Source organism: Paramisgurnus dabryanus, chromosome 6 (genome assembly GCF_030506205.2).
Source record: "Paramisgurnus dabryanus chromosome 6, PD_genome_1.1, whole genome shotgun sequence".
Lineage (NCBI taxonomy): Eukaryota > Metazoa > Chordata > Actinopteri > Cypriniformes > Cobitidae > Paramisgurnus > Paramisgurnus dabryanus.
This window is the reverse complement of record NC_133342.1, coordinates 49811700-49829063: the sequence shown is the minus strand read 5'-3', so window position 1 is coordinate 49829063 and position 17364 is coordinate 49811700. Positions and strand designations below refer to the sequence as shown.

Sequence of the window (17364 nt, the reverse complement as noted above, 5' to 3'; positions counted from 1 at the left end):
ATTCTTTTAAAAAAATGTCTTTGTTAAAGGATAATTCCGGTTTTTAACACTGAGTCTCATTTCTGGTTTGTATTGGATGAACTACAGTGATGGACACTGACATTTTGACAATGGGTCGTGTCTTGACTTTTTGACTCGTTTAGAAGCGTCTCTTGACTGCTTCAGAATGGAAGTCAATGACCATGCACAAACATTACATTAAAACAACACTTAACGTTCATTTTCAAAACTGTGCTACTCACCGAGTGGTTCGTGGTGTTCGTTGATGAACTGTTTTCCAGTGATATGGACCCATCAGTGCATTGCTTAATCCATTATTGTGTGGTTTTCATTTAATTTTAGGTGAATCGGTCTCCAAATGCAATAATGCTATACATTTTAATTATAATTATTAATATTGGATTATTGATTTTATATGTTACATGGAGTAAATTAAAAAACATGAAACTGAAAAATATTCATGGCACTGTAATAAAACTATTTGACAGAGTATAAACACTTAATGAAATTTTAATGGCAAATTATATCTGTACCACTATACTGCCCTCCAAAAGCTAAGTGCAGTAACTATGCAAACACTGAAACTGAGAAAAATGCCCTTAAAGTTTTTACACCAGCCAGTCAAACATGTTGCAATTCTGGCACACACGTTTCAAAATTGAACCAGGAGACTTTGTCACAAGACACATCAGATCTTCCAAATCCCATTTCAATCTTTAACTCAATTTTCAAAAAAGATGCATAGTTACTACGCTTTGCCTTTGCAGGGCAACATAGTGGTACGGTCAGGGCTGGACTGTACTGGTAATATGGCATACCGCGGTGGGACGATACACTTGGGGGCCGGTGGATATATGATTTTTTTTAATTGGCCAACGACCGGCCCATAAAGCAAGGACAGCTGCCCATTGGTTCATTTTCCATACTGACACTGGGCCCAATAATCTCTTAACAGGCTCCACCCCTCCCAGTGTTGACTGCATCCTACACAAGAAACAGAGGGGGTTTGTCTGACCAGGCCATAACACTCATACATCGCGCAACGCGGCCCATTGCTTTCTTTCTTTCTTTCTTTCTTTCTTTCTGTTTTTACGTAATTCATTAATGGTGCTAAAAGCCACAGTGGCAACTGCATTTTCCAAAAACGTTCGCGTAATTAGATGTTCGTTTTTTTTTTTTACAGACCAGCCCAGGAGACACCTAATAACAGCCCATTGTTTCTTTTTTTTTGACAATTGGCTAGCCCAATCACAACATTTCAAGCTTTTTTATGAAGCATGCAGCGCAATGTGCGTCTGTCAAAATAAGATAAAAACACAAGTGAGACCAATGGCTGTTTGCAAAATGACAGGGATTACAATGCAATAAAATAAAGTGTGGGCAGAATTATTAGGTAGCTACATCAAACTTTTGATCACAGTTTTTATCAAAATATTTTACTAATTCCAAAACAAATTAATCTTAATAACTACCATCAATTTTGTAATATAAGGCATTTATAAGTAATACATTATTGTTAATGATGTCTAGCTGGAGAAATAAGCACCTTATACTCAGGTGTGCAGAATTATTAGGCACATTTTCTTTTACATTTAAAATGGGCCAAAAAAAGTTTAACACACACACTGGAAATTCATAATTCGATGTCCATAAGAAAGATGCCATGCATGTAAATTGCAAAATTGAGGTGTGACTATTATACAAGAAATCCTGATTCGGGCAGCAAGGGCATAAAATAGGATGAAAGGAAAATATATATACAAATTAATGTTGGTTATTCAAATTACTGTGGTTTGGAATTGATAAAAGGTGTTCAGAAAAATATGATCAAAATATTCTGTTCACAATTAATGGGAATCGTCGGGAGACTGCGACTTAATTGTAACATTAATCAGGTCTCAGTGTTATCATAAGGTGGTCAGAATGGTTAATTTGATCATTGTGCACTCACTGGCTAAGACAATTAGCAGATTTTTAAAACCGGCAAAGCCTTTTACAGTGCTTGCATTTATTGTAATGGCACGTGTTAGCTCTTATACATTTCTACTTAATCATTATATGGAGTTGGTAGTCAAGATTGAACAAACATTGGTGGTATTTGTGATCCTATGTAGTGGGCCAGAATGCCAGGGCCGATTTTTTGTCCCAGTGCAGCCCTGGGTACGGTGTATTAACACTTATTGACATTTTAATAATAAATAGATTTGTATTACTGGTAAAAAGTGGTCAGTTATGCTATCTTGGTAATGTCAAGTTGTCATGACTGTCAGAATCCTGCCAGATCCTTGTTTGTATTTAGATCTAGTTTAGCATGGCAGGGTTCTGACAGTACATATGTTTTATGTGGGAGATGCGTGGTTTTAAAATTTGTTTATTCTGACCACGCATTTCCCGGGTCTCGTCACTTTTTCCCTGATCCCTTACTTGTAATGATTTCCAGGTGTATGTAATTTACTTTGTCCCTATTTATTGTCCTTGTGTTTGCTGTTTTGTGCACGTTCGTCACATATCCTGTTGGTTCCTGTGAGAGTTTGGTGAAGTCTTTGCTTGTTTTATGTTTGAAAAGTTTATTGTTAGTTTTGTTAAGTTTAATGTCAGTTTAGTGTCGTGTTTCCCTTGTCTTGTTTTGCCCCCTCGTGGGTTTTTTTTTCCCTGTTTACCCTGTTATTTAATAAATTCCTTTGTCTTCAATCGTCCGCATTTGGGTTCGTGTCTTGTGTCCGCAAATCCTGACAGAGACAAGTTATGATGTATTGGTTTATGTCTTGTTGTCATCATAAAAACATCTCAAACAATGTCATCTTTGCATTGAAATTACATAATTGAATGGTTGACACTTAATGACATTTGTCATAAACGTGCATGTCATGATTATAAAGGTGTCATGTCAGGCTTATAAACAACACTTCAAGTAAAGTGTTACCTAGGTGTTCCTCAAAGGTCTATCTCCTTGCTTCAGGCAAAGTAGGCGAACAGCAGGGATATCCATTTTAGTGAGACGAGGGAAATACAAACTAAACATGAACACTAACATAAAAAAAATGGACGCCGCTTAAACAGTTTTGGTCGGTTCTTCTGTTACGTTTACCTTTAAACACAATGAAAAGGATAACACACAATAACACACAAAATGTAAAGTTACTAACGTAACCCCGGTTCTCTGATAACATGAAGTGAGGTATCTCACTATGGGACCGCCTCAGGCGTGGCCGATCACGGAAGCACCAATAACACCACGTCTGCCAAACGTGGCAGACCAATCGCTGCAGTGATCAGGGAGTCCCGCCTCCCTGAATATAAACCGCAGCTACCTGCCATCTCGTCATTCTCCGCATATCTCTTCTCTGTGCAGAAAGGCAAGGAGGGCAAAATTTGTGAGATACCTCACTTCATGTTATCAGAGAACCGGGGTTACGTTAGTAACCTTACGTTCTCTTTCAAACATTTAGTTTGGTATCTCACTATGGGATATAGACAACTCCCGTATTGCCGATATGCTGACGAAGCAGACTAAGATGGGTTATTAAAAAATCTGAATCATAACTCCCCACAGAGTTGAAAACAGAAAGATTTATGGAATCGCCCCCCTCTTTTTTATTTTTTTTATGCCACCCGACTATTCACTTCCAGAACCGAATGTGCCAGAGAAGGCTCTGTCACATCCAGACTATAGAAATGAGCAAAAGTGTGCAGAGAAGACCAGCTAGCTGCCGCACAAATTTCCTGAATAGAGATGCTTTTAAAAAGAGCCCAGGACGTAGCCATGCCTCTAGTAGAATGAGCTCGTAGTCCTTTAGGAGGCTCTAGATTCAAATTATTGTAACATAATACGATAGCTTCCACTACCCAATGAGAAAGGCGTTGCCGGGAGATAGGTCTTCCTCTGTAAGACTCAGCCCATGAGACAAACAGCTGATTGCTCTCACGAAGCGTCTGTGTTCTCTGGACATACATATGCAGAGTACGGACAGGACATAAATTGTGCAACCTCTCCTCCTCTGGTGATGTAAAGGGTGGGGGATGAAAAGCCAGCAGGTCCACTGATTGAGCTGCACCAGCGTGATCGAACACTTTGGGAACAAATGCCGGGATTAGTTCTAAAAGACCCTTTGAACACCTGGAGCGAACATCATACATTACGGGTGAACTGATAAAGCATGTAGTTCACTCACCCTCTTTGCTGTGGTGAGCGCCAGTAATACAGCCGTCTTTAGAGTTAACAATTTTAGGTCAATTAAATCGATAGGTTCAAACGGAGCCTTCAAAAGCGCATTCAGAACCACGGACAGATCCCAGGGCGGAACCAGCGGCTTCGATACTGGGTGTAACCGACGCGCACCTCTCATAAACCGACAGACGAGAGGGTGCTGGCCAATGGTACCCGAGTTAAAACCCATATGAAATGCCGATATAACGGATAGATAAACCTTAATCTTAGAAAAAGCTCTACCCTTATCTAGAAGTTCTTGTAAAAAACACAGCACATCCGAAATTGAACACAAGAAAGGAACTATGTTCTGGAGCGTCACCTGAGGGTGGAGTCTCCACTCCCCGTACAGGGGATTCCCTCTGGACAGCAAATCCGCTCCCCTGTTCATTATTCCCGGAACATGCGTCGCGCGTAATGACAGGAGGTTCCTGCTGCTCCATATAGTTAGGTCTTTCGCTAACAAGTGAAGCTGGTGAGACCGCACCCCCCTGTCGATTTATGTAGGCTATCACCGTTGTATTGTCTGTTCTGACTAATACATGATGATTTTTGAGAAAATGCACAAAATGTTTCAGGGCCAGTGACACTGTCAGTAGTTCTAGAAAATGTATGTCCTTCTCTCTCAGTGACGGAAACCACACTCCCCTCACTGTTCTGCCCTCGAACACTGCCCCCCAGCCCGTGAGAGATGCATCTGTCGTCACCACTTTTCTCATTAGAACCGGACCAGAGGGCATCCTTTCCTGAGAAAAGACGGGGCTCTCCAGTGACGGAGAGCGCTCATACATTCTGGTGAGACGCGCACCCTGCGTCTGAGACGGCTCGTGGGGCGAATGCCCTGTGACGCTGTCCAGTTCTGAAAATCCCTCATTCTCAGCAGTCCTAGGGGAATTACTGACACTGTTGAGGCCATCAGACCCAGTAGTCGAAGACATATCCCAAAAGAGACTGAACTCTCTCTTTGGAAGAGAGAGAGGCAGTGGTGAAACCTCTCGATGCGTTCTTCATATAGGAACGCCCGAAACCTCACAGAATTCAACCTGAGACCCAAGTAGACTATTTCCTGTGAAGGAATTAGACAACTCTTCGCCCGGTTTATTCTGAAACCTAGACTTTCCAGATGTGTCACTAATGTGTGTGTGTCGCTCTCTGCTCGATGCTGTGACGGCGCGCAGATGAGCAGATCGTCTAGATACGATGAAACTCTGACTCCTCCGTTCCTTAATGGTGTCAGAGCCGCTTCCACACATTTGGTAAACACTCTGGGAGCTAAAGCCAGGCGCGAAAGGGATTTTCAGATATTCGTATGCTGTGTTTAGATAAGCGAACCTCAGATTTTCCTGTGTGCAGGAAAGATATCTATGTGAAAATATGCGTCCTGGAGGTCGACCGAGGTAAACCAGTCCCTTTGACAAATTTTTTGACACAAAGTTTTGAGTGAAAACATTTTGAATTTGTACTTTCTGAGGTGTTTGTTGAGGACCGGTAAATCTAAATTAGGACGGAGACCTCCCCCCCGCTTGGGAATCACAAAATAACGGGAGTAAAAGCCCATCTTACTTTCCTCTGTTGGAATCATTCTTATCAATCCTTTTTCTATTAAAGAGGATATTTCTTCCTGAGCTGCTTCCCCTTGGGCCACTGAAATTATCACTCCATTGAACACCGGAGGTTTTACAGCGAATTGGAGTCTGTAACCTCTGTCTATCGTGTTTAAAACCCAGGGATGAACTGCGCATGCGCGCCAATTCTCCGCTCGAGCAGCGAGTGGGCCCTTCTCGGCTTCGCTCGCTAGCAGTGCGGTGGCACCCTCTAGCGGCGAAGAGGGGGAATAACTCTCCGTTTTGCTTCCCGGTTCCTGTGGGGGGGCCGGACGGGAAGGCTGATAATCCGCATGACCTCCTCTGCCCGAAGGCCTGAAATTCGGACGGCTCGGATAATGCGGACGAGCTGTCAGTTTTCTGGGGAGACAGGTCTCGAATGCTTCTCCCTCCTTTTTCCTCAGGTCACATTGCTGACGCATCGCCGTAACCGTTGCGCCGAACATGGCCTTTGGATCAATCGGGGCATCCAAAAACTCCACTTTTCTTTGTCAGAGAGGCCTGACAAACCCAGCCATAGCGATCTCTCTCCCACAACCGCTAAGCCCATGCTCCGACCGCAACTTTGAACTGCTCCGCGAGACGTGCGCAGGTTTAAGTCTGCGATGATGCATATCTCCTCCCAGAGCGCCGGGTTGGGAGAACCGGAGTCCAGTTGACGCCCCATCTCCTCCAGTAACTCCGTTTGATAAGCAGTAAGGAGGGACGTCGCGTTCATAGCCCGCACGGCCAGAGCCGTCAATTTATAAATCTTCTGAAAAACAGAGGCAGCAAAGCGCTCTGTTTTCCCTGGCAGTGAAGCCCCGGATGAAGAAAGTGCCGCCCTGCGGCTCGGATGCAGGGGGTTAGCCACCGAAGGTTCCACCGGGGGAGGATCTGCCATCCCCAAATCCTCCATTCCCTGCACATCCAGTCTCGAGAAGCCCTTAACGGGTACACGATGGGAAAAAGGTTTGTCCCAAAATCTCTTCATTTCAGCCACACAAGCTGGGACGGCTGGAATAAACTGCCTCGCTGGGGGGAGACGTGACGGAAGTCTCTTTCCGTCGTACAAATCTCTTTCTGCTCCCTTACCCGCGGGTTGGGATGGCCAGTCGATAGACACTTTAGTTGTGGCCCTGTGACAAACCTCAATAAGGTCTGTATCCGTCTGCACCGGGGAGGGTGAGCTCTCATCCTGTGCGCTCGGCGAACGCGATTGTATCGGGGGAAGAATAGCATCCTCCTCCTCGTCGTCCTCATCATCTAGGATGGACGACAACACTTTGTCCTCGTCGTCTTCCTCTCCCGCTAATGGATCTTCAAACAGCGGGGAAAGGACGGGTGAAACTTCTCCATCATCTCACCCCAGTAGCTGGAGGTCTGTGGACAATCCATCGGTTCCTCTCTGGGTTGAGCGAAGAGGTATGGGTCCGACTTCCCCGCTACTGCGACGCGAAGTCTCCGCTCTCAGGTTTTGGTCGGGAACTTCTCGCAGTGAGGACAGCCCTCGGGGTTGGATATTGCTGCCTGAGCGTGTTTAGCACCCAAGCAGGAGATGCAGAGACTGTGTGAATCTTTTGCCGAAATCCACATACCCCACGCACACGGATGAGGAGGATGTTTTCCTCCGGGACTCTCCGGCTCTTTTGCGGTGGCCATGATGTCTACACTCTCTTCGTATGATAGTCCACCACAGCGTGATAACTAATACGGAGCTGTGTAGTAATCAATAGCTTTTTCCTACTTTGCGTGGTAAGCGCGTCGAAAACTCGGGAAATAGAAAGCTAAAAGAAGAAAACTAGCCTTGGCGCGTTAGTTCTCTAATTCTAAGTAGCAAGTCGCTCGACAAACTTATTGAGAAAATATTGCATTTGGGACGTTACCTTGCGGCTCCGTCTGTAAACCGTTGAGCAATAGTTCCCAAAGTCTGCTGAGGACAGCTTCCGAAATCTTCATGGGGAAGAGGACGAGAATGACGAGATGGCAGGTAGCTGCGGTTTATATTCAGGGAGGCGGGACTCCCTGATCGCTGCAGCGATTGGTCTGCCACGTTTGGCAGACGTGGTGTTATTGGTGCTTCCGTGATCGGCCACGCCTGAGGCGGTCCCATAGTGAGTTACCGAACGAAATGTTTGAAAGAGAACTTTAATGAAGAGGATGAGGGGTACAGAGCAAACACAAGGTAACATTAATGAGAACCGACAGAGAGTAAACTAAAGCAGGGGTTTAAATACACAGGAGAACACATAAGTACACAGGTTAAAAACATAAAACAGATCTATACAATGAACAAGAGGGCAAATAAATACAACTAAGGATATATATCTCCCAAGGGTTTTTTCCCTCCTAGGAATTTTTTCCCTACTGGCTAAAAAAGTCAGGAGGTTTTTCTCATAGGGGGTTTTTCAACCCCAGGGAGTCAGCCGACATTGGCTTAGCTTAGCACCCTCTTCTATACGTCACATTATTAATACGCTCACTTGTAAAGTTTATTCATAGCTGCTGTATTTTGCTACTTATGTTGTCTGTCGATTTTTTTCTGTGTTTTCCCGCTTCTATTAATGTAAAGCTGCTTTGAAACAATTACCAATTTGTTTACCAACTGCCTCTAGATGTATATCTATTTGTTATGACATTCAATTTAGTTCAATTTTATTTATATAGGGCTTTTCACAATTCAAAGCACCTTTACATTAAAAAACATGAGAAAACACAGAAAAATTGGTGGACAACATAAGAAGCAGAGTAAAGCGGCTAAGATTAACCCGTACTAGCGAACGTAGTAATGATGTAACTTATAGAAGAGAGTTCTAAGTTGAGCCAATGTCAGCTGACTCCCCAGGGGTTGAAAAAACTTCTAGGAGGAAAAACAATGAGAAAAGTCCTAGGGAGAAAAAAACATCTGAGAGAGCCCGGCTTTTGTAGATCCAACACCCACTTCACCCTGGCTCCAGACGCCCGCAAGCGACCAAGGCATGCAGTGAGCGAGTCTCCCATGCGATGCAGCTTCACGGACTGCGTTCGGGTGAACGGAGACGCCATCGCCCGGCATGAAAGCGGTTGTTATTGTAACCTGCATTTCATGCCACATGTATAGTTTATCCTTCCCCGCCAGCAAAGAGGGTTTTATCAACCAAATATTCACGTTTCTACTAAGTAATACACTGTTTTACTAATAAATACTTTGATGATAAATGCAGAAAGTACAATGTGCTGTTTTAAATTCAGTGTCACATCACAAAAAAAGTCAAATATACTGGTCGCACATGTGCGACTGGATGTAAAATTCAGTGGCACACTCTCAAATTTTGGTGACAAAATGCTCCCATTTGGTGGCAGTCTGGAGCCCTGTTGCACTAAGTGTAAAGAAGTAGTAAGGCTGACGGAGAAGGTTACAGAACTAGATGCGCGCATGCAAACGTTAGTTGAGGATAGTAAGTCCGCTACTTTTAATGTTACAAACACTGTTGCCCCTAGTGCTAATGGTAATACACATGGCTCGGTTCCAGAGTCAAGGCGGCTGACTAACTGGGTGACTGTCAGTCGGCATAGTCGTATTTGGCACCCAATTTTGGCATCTATCGAACAGATCACCCTCTGTTAAAAGTGCCCTGGTTATTGGTGATTCTATTCTCAGGAACATTGAGGCACAAGCCACCATAGTCAAATGTATACTGGGAGCCAGAGCGTCTGACATTAGATCCAAACTTAAGTGCTGGCTAATGCTAAGTGTAAGTTTTTTAAGATTATTATTCACGCCGGCAAGAATGACACCAGACTCCGACAGTCGGAGATCACCAAAGATACTAGTAAAGAGGTGTGTGAAATTGCAAAAACAATGTCAGACAATGTAACATGCTCTGGTCCCCTCCCCGCCTACTGGGGGGATGAAACTTACAGTAGATTAGTGTTACTTCATGGCTGGATGTCAGAGTGGTGCCCACAGCTTAACATAGGGTTTATAGACAATTGGAAGCATTTCCGAGGGAGACCTGACCTGCTAAAGAGAGATGGCCTCCATCCGTCCCGGGAAGGAAGTGCTATACTCTCTAGAAATCTGACCAGTAGTCTTACTTGTGATATTGTCTGATAGATCTGCTTACCCGTCCGTCTGTTAGCTGCCTTGACATCACATCACATATATCCCAGCACATAGAGTTTATTTTAACAGAGTATCAACACATTTTGACTGTGTCTGTTCCTCGAATAAACAAATACAGAGCACCGTTTACCTCCTCTCGTACAAATCTTATTAATATAAAATTAGAAAACCATACATTAACAGATGAATCTCTAATGTTAAAATTTGGCCTTCTTAACCCTCTGGGGTCCGACCATTTTGGGACACTGTTAGAGGTTGTTACATGCTCTTACATTTGGTCTTTTTTTAGTTGCTTTAAAACATAATAATGACAAGTGTCTCATAACACTGCGTTCAGCACAAACTGGGCTACAATATTTTATGAGCTACATGTATGTACATGTTTGTATTTTTGAGAGAAAAATGTTTATGCGTGGTTTTAAAAAAAAGCTAAATTTTTAAGTCTCTGATATAAGTCCACAAAACTCCTAACCCTAACTGATAAACAACAGAGCTGTAAACTTCATGTGGCTCATGTTACCATATAAATTTATGTCCAAAAAGTGTGAATTTGTTTTTCCACTTCATAGTTTTGTACTGATGAGAGGGATGCAGACCTGTAAGAGAGTTGGAAACAGCTGTTAGAATAAATTGTCCACAGAAATACCCTTACATACATAACTGATGGGTAAATATCAGCACTACATTCATATAAACTATCATGCACATTTGGACTCAATTTAGAACATCTCAGATAAACATCTGCAGCCTAACTGAAAGTTGCCATGAAGAAAACAAAAGTGAATAACTGTGTCTAACACAGCATGTAGATACGCCATTACATGACGATCATGCATCCTCGTTTTTCAATCAGAAGCGTGCAGTCTGCTGAGGTTGCTTATTTAGGCTGAACTGCACAAGCCATAAGCATATAACATGATAGCAAATATAAATGAAGATAAATGACTTACAGTTTCTTCAGGAATATTCCTCCTCCATTGCGTCTTCCATTGTTCTTCTTCTTAGGTAACGTTAAAGATAAACGCTTCTCTTCCTCAATGTCCAGACATAAATTAAGATATTCCTCATATGTGTGCAAAGTTTATCATCCAAACATGCTGTAAAGTCTTTAAATCTGATCAAACTTTATGCTTTGCTTGTTATGGTTTGAACTGCTCGTCTGTTGTTTCCATGTCAACAGCGTGTACCACCTGTGGGAGTGACCGCATTAAAGATAATGAAGTCAGCCAGGAAAAACAGTACTCTTTTTACTTCAATGCAGATTATATAAACATTTTGATTATAATTAGCTTGTTTAAAAGTAGACATTTCAGGCTTTCTTTGGATATGTGTATCATGTTTGTGTGACGAGTATTCGCAGAGTTTCAACTGATTTTTGTAACCTGTTTTGAGAGACAGCTGGCGGAGAAAGAAATGTCTGGATGCACACCCCGTTTTTTTTTTATTTAACAAAAACACAAACATCTCTTGTTATTGTGAATGTACACATATTAAAGAAGACCCTTTACAGTTTCAAATGATGTCAAACATGTAAGTGTTTGATTATTAATGATGGAGTATTTTAAGTTGATTCTGCTATGAATTTGATTCGCCGCGTTTTTGGACCCCTGGGGGTTAATATTAGATTGCTTACCAATAAAAAAACGTATTATCAATTAAATAATTACAGACCAAAACTTAGATGTGCTCTGCTTAACAGAAACCTGGCTTAAAGCAGATGATTACATTAGTTAAAATGAATCCACCCCACAAGACTATTATTATAAGCACAAACCTCGCTTAAAGGGGAGAGGAGGTGGTGTAGCTACAATCTACAATAAATTATTCAAAGTAAACCATAAATCTTAACTAAAATTGTATTCATTTCAAATAATGTTGTTAAATATGGAATTTACTGATCGTAACAACAAACAGCTTTCTTTCATCCTAGCTACTATTTACAGACCTCCAGGCCACCACACAGACTTTCTTAAAGAAATTGCAGATTTTCTGTCTGAGCTAGTAGTCACTGTAGATAAAGCTCTTATTGTTGGGGACTTTAATATCCACGTTGATAACCCAAAAGATGCATTAGGACTGGCGTTTATAGATGTTCTAAATTCTCTTGGTATTAAACAAAATGTGTCCCACGCATACTCGTAAAGCACACGTTAGACTTAATTCTGTCACTTTATTAATGACATCAAAATATCTCCTCAGAATGATGCTGTTTCAGACTACAGCCTTGTCTCATACACCATACTCTTAAATAGGATCACGCGGTCCACAACCTGCTACCGATTAGCCAGAACAATAATAGCTTTATTAGCACTCTTCTGGACCAGTCCGAGATGAAACATGTATCAGATAACCGTGTCCGTGAAGATATGGATATTGTAATAGAAAACCTGAACAGAGTTGGTTCTAACACGCTGGAAGCCGTTGCTCCCATTCGAAAACAAAGAATTCAAGAAAAAAATGTCAGCTCCATGGTATGACCATCTTACTGCAGCCCTTAAAAAGGTAGCTGGAAAAATTGAACGAAATTATAGAAGCACAAAGTTAGAGGTATGGCGTGCAGCATGGAAAGAGAGTGTTCAACACTACAGACAGGCTATAAAAATGTCAGATCTACCTATCTCAGCAAGCTCAATAAAGAAAATCATAATAACCCACGTTTCCTCTTTAGTACAGTTGCAAACTGACTAGAAACAAAGAACAAACAGAAACCGATACTAAATTTTAAAACAATAGTAACGAAATCATGAACTTCTTTACTAACAAAATTACGGTTATTAGGGAAAACAATCTACGTAATACTAGATTACCATACCATTAAGGCTACTACCATAGAAGAGCTTTCTAAATTAGTAACATCATCCAAATCATCGTCCTGTATATATGACTCCGTTCCCACAAATTACTTTAAAAGGTATTCCCTGTACGGTTAAGAACTTGTGGTGTGGTGTTCGACAGCTATCTATCCTTCAATAGTCATATCTCCAGGGTCTGCTGCACAGCATTCTTCCATCTTAGAAATATCTAAAAAAAAATACTCCACATGCTATCTGCACTAGATGCAGAGAAACTTATCCACGCTTTTATGACCTCTAGAATAGACTATTGTAACTCACCTGGTGGATAATAGCGGTATTGCGGAAAGACGGAAAATCTCGTCATTGGCGGGGAAGCGTTTTCTCTTAATTGAGGAGATATCTCGTCAATGGCGGGGAAAGAGTTAATACCCTCGCTTGTAAAGTTTATTCACAGCCACTGTATTTTGCTACTTATGTTGTCTGTCGAACTGTAGAACTTATTTTTCTCTGTTTTCCCCTGCTTCTATTCTGTTCTTTCATTTGGTATATTGTATGTTTATATATTTAAAGAAGAACATTTTCTGGAAGGCATTAAACTTTGGTGAAAATCATGAAAAACGCTGGCGCTGGCTGGCAACTTTTTTTAAAAACGCTGGCGGTGAAAGAGTTAATAATGTAACGTATAGAAGAGGGTGCTAAGTTAAGCCAATGTCGGCCGACTCCGCGGGGTTGACCCCCCTCAGCAGAAAAAGTCCTAGGAGGATATATATATATATATAAACACACACACAGACGCCACGGTTCGGTACAATGTAGGGAAAAGCAAAACAAAAATGCAGAAGGCAAATATTTTTTAGTATTTAAAATAGTCTTAAAAACATAGGTGTCCTTATCGGTGTTATTTTGAAATATCATGAATATGAACTGAAATGCATTGAACATACTATCTCATATTACAAAAATGTATACCACTTGAAGTAAACTTGTATCATCTTTCATACAAAGATGGGTTCAAATGTATTACAAGTGTTACCTAAATACATTTTTAAATTACATTAAAAAAAATTTCATATTAATGTACTAAAGAACAAAAAAATAGGCTTGTAGGATGAATTAATAGGTGTGTATGACTTCATGAGGCGCTGCAAGGAATGACAAGTGGATTACAACAGAGTAACGCAAGAGCGATTTGAATCAAATCAGCCTCCTCCGTAAGATTTCTTGCTGTACTCTGTCGCTGATGTTGCTGCGTAAAGTTGAGCACACTTAAAAAACTTAAAGCAGCTGAACTCGACAGAACTGCCTTTTGTATGCCTGCGCTTCGTCCATTAATTGTATATAGCAGGACAATTTATCTCCTACTTCTCAGTGTGAGAAATACAAGGTGTGGCGTGTGAACTGACTGAAATGCGTGTGTCTCATGGTGAATGCAATGCATTGAAACTTGAGAGCACTGATTAGATGCATTTCCAATCACATAAGTTACCCAACAACTAAACAACGCAGACACACAGTCCTCCTCTTTTCCGCCACTACCTCGCCTGTACTATTGTTACAAAAAAACGAAGTTTTGCCAAACTTGCGATCTACAAGAGGCCGGCGGATCCTCTAACTAACTCTTGTGGAACACCACTACTTGCCATACTCGCTGTCGCTGCTATCTCTGACTCACTCACTGGACCGTCGACTTGTATGGGCTCTGATAGAGCGCATACATAGGCGGATCTTGGCTGCATCGGCACAAATCATAGCTTCAGAGCTAAAGCGGGGCTATAGATTAGATTTCCCTAAAGAACCCGCGTATCTAACAGTAGTTCCGCATTACATTAATTATTTTGCATGCAAGTTTTTTTATTTTCATACCGTGTAGTCTCCGTTTACATTTATGCACCGAACCATGACCTCCATACCGATTCGGTTCGAAACGAATACATGTACCGTTCCACCCCTAATATATATGTAGATATATGTTTGTGTGTGTGTAAACGGATAAGGAGATTAAACAGGTTCCAACGGTGGTTGTTGGTCAGGCATTGGCTGGGCATCACATTGAAGGACGGCCAGTAGATCAGTGGTGTGTTGATCTTCACAGCAACCGGAACTGGATGACAGGGAGAGAGAAACAAAATCCTATTAGCGTAGGGGCCGTTTGCATGTAATCAAGTGTCACCCAGTGTTGTGGTTTAATATCTGCTCGGTTCCAGACAGGCTAGCTATTGCGGCATTAGTATATTACCCAGACGAGTTTTGTGAATGCTTTGTTCCATACAAGCTAAATATTTGCTAGCTAAGGCTTGCCACTACTTTTTCTAATATTTTAGAAAGAAAAGGGAGATTTGAGATTGGTTTAAAGTTATTAAGATCTCCCTGGTCAATGTGTGTTTTTTAATGAACGGTCTAATAACTGCTATAATAATAGTCTTTTGGGGTGGATTCATTTAAACTAATGTAATCATCTGCTTTAAGTCAGGTTTCTGTTAAGCAGAGCACATTTATGTTTTGGTCTGTAATTATTTACATTTGAGTTTTATCTGTTAATGTATTGTTTTCTAATTTTGCATTAATAAGATTTGTATGAGACGAGGTAAACGGTGCTCTGTATTTGTTTGTTCTAGGACCAGACACAGACGAAACGTGTTGATACTCTGGTAAAATAAACTGTGCTGGGATATAGGTGAATTTGAAATGTCAAGGCAGCTAAAAGACAGACAGTTTTCTGTCTGTTTCCTGACCTGGGCCCTGGATAGTCAGACAATATCACAAGTAAGACCATTGGTCAGATTTCTAGAGAGTATAGCACTTCCTTCCCGGGACAGATGGAGACCATCTCGCTTTAGCAGGTCAGGTCTCCCCAAGAAATGCTTCCAATTGTCTTTAAAACCCTATGTTATGCTGAGGACACCACTTTGACATCCAGCCATGAAGTAACACTACTCTACTGTAAGTTTCATCCCCCAGTTGGCAGGGAGGGAACCAGAGCATATTACATTGTCTGACTTTAATAGTATCTTTGGAGTCTGGTATAATTCGTGCCAATGTGGATAACAATCTTAGAAAACTTACACTTAGCATTAGTAAGCACTATAAGTTTGGATCTAATGTCAGACGCTCTGGCTCCCTTATACATTAGACTATGGTGGCTGGTGCCTCTATTTCCACGGTCCTGAGAATAGAATCATCAATAAGCAGGAAACTTTTAACAGACGTCTCAGCTGGTATGCTGCTGAGGGGGGAGAATCTGTTAAATAGAACCACAGGAGCGTGGAGTGGGTGCCGGATACGACTACGCCGCCTGACAGTCACCCAGTTAGTCTGCAGCCTTGACTCTGATGTCGGAACCGAGCCATGAGTATAACCCATAACACTAGGTGCCCCCGAAACAGTGTTTGTAACATTAGCATTAGATGTCTTACTATCCTCAACTAGCGTTCGGATGCGCACTTTTAGTTACGCAACCTTCTTCGTCAGCCTTACTACTTCCTTATACTTAGTGCATGTAAAACCCTCTTTGCTGGCGGGGAAGGCTAAACTATATATGTGTCATGAAATGCAGGTTACAATAATAAGCAGAGTCTTACCGCTATCATGCTGGGCGATGGCGTCTACATTCACCCGATCGTGATCCGTGAAGCTGCATCGCATGGGGGACTCAGTCGCTAGATGCTTCAGTCGCTTGCGGGTGCCTGGGGCAAGGGTGATGTGCCGCACAATGGATCTCCAAAAGCTGGGCAGCAGTTCCTCCACAGTTTCCTGCTCTGGTGAGGACAGGTCTGAAAAACACACATTGGATAAATCCGCCATTAGATCGAAAAGGAAGGCAGATTTTAAGTAAACAGATGGTAAGCAAGCAGGCTATATGCTAGCAGGCTATATGCTAACACTGGGTGTTTACCGGTAATAAATCGTTTACCTTAGTAATACTATTCAATAATGTCAAGATAGTATTCTAGAGATAAACTAATAAGTTATATTATATAAATAGAAACAAGATAGTAGGAAAAAATTATTTAGATGATAAACTCCACGGAGCTCTGAGGTTAGGTCATGCAGCAGCATTGAAGAGAGGAACTGACTTTCAGTCCATCCAATTATTAACATCCCGTTAATCGCCATGTTTATTTCACCATGTGACAGCGCAGAACATAGGATACGAGAATATTAACGTATATTTGCGAATACTACATAATGATTTCAGCTTAGGCTGGAGTGTTTAATTGTCTTTCTGTGGACTGAATAAACTCTATGTTTATATAGTAATAGCCTAGATTTGCCTAGATTAGAAATGGATACACTGTGTAGATCTCACATATATATATATATATGTCTAAATTAGCCAATATAACAGGCCATGTGTCACAGGGTAGCCATTCGCGACTCATACTCTAATAAGGTTCATTTAAAAAGAAAACAAAAGTGAAAGTGACATGGTTGTCAGGTATGGAATGCATACATTAAGTAGTGAACACACGCACTGCCAGTCATGAACACACAGAGCAGTGGGCATCCAGCGCCCGGGGAGCAACTGCCTTGCCCAAGGACACCTCAGTCACAATCAGCCGGCTATGGGACTCGAATCGGAAATTATCAGGTTACAAGCCCGACTTTCTACCTCGTAATAACATGATAAATCTTTTCGAACCATTATACAATCTGAACTGTGGCAGATACAAGTTA

At 41.7% G+C, this 17364-nt stretch overlaps 1 protein-coding gene across 1 annotated transcript in view; it reads left to right on the top strand.

Annotated features, from left to right (window-relative positions):
• The window catches only part of adcy1b (adenylate cyclase 1b), a 550524-nt gene that overhangs the window by 392383 nt on the left and 140777 nt on the right, over window positions 1–17364 (top strand). The window lies entirely within an intron of this gene.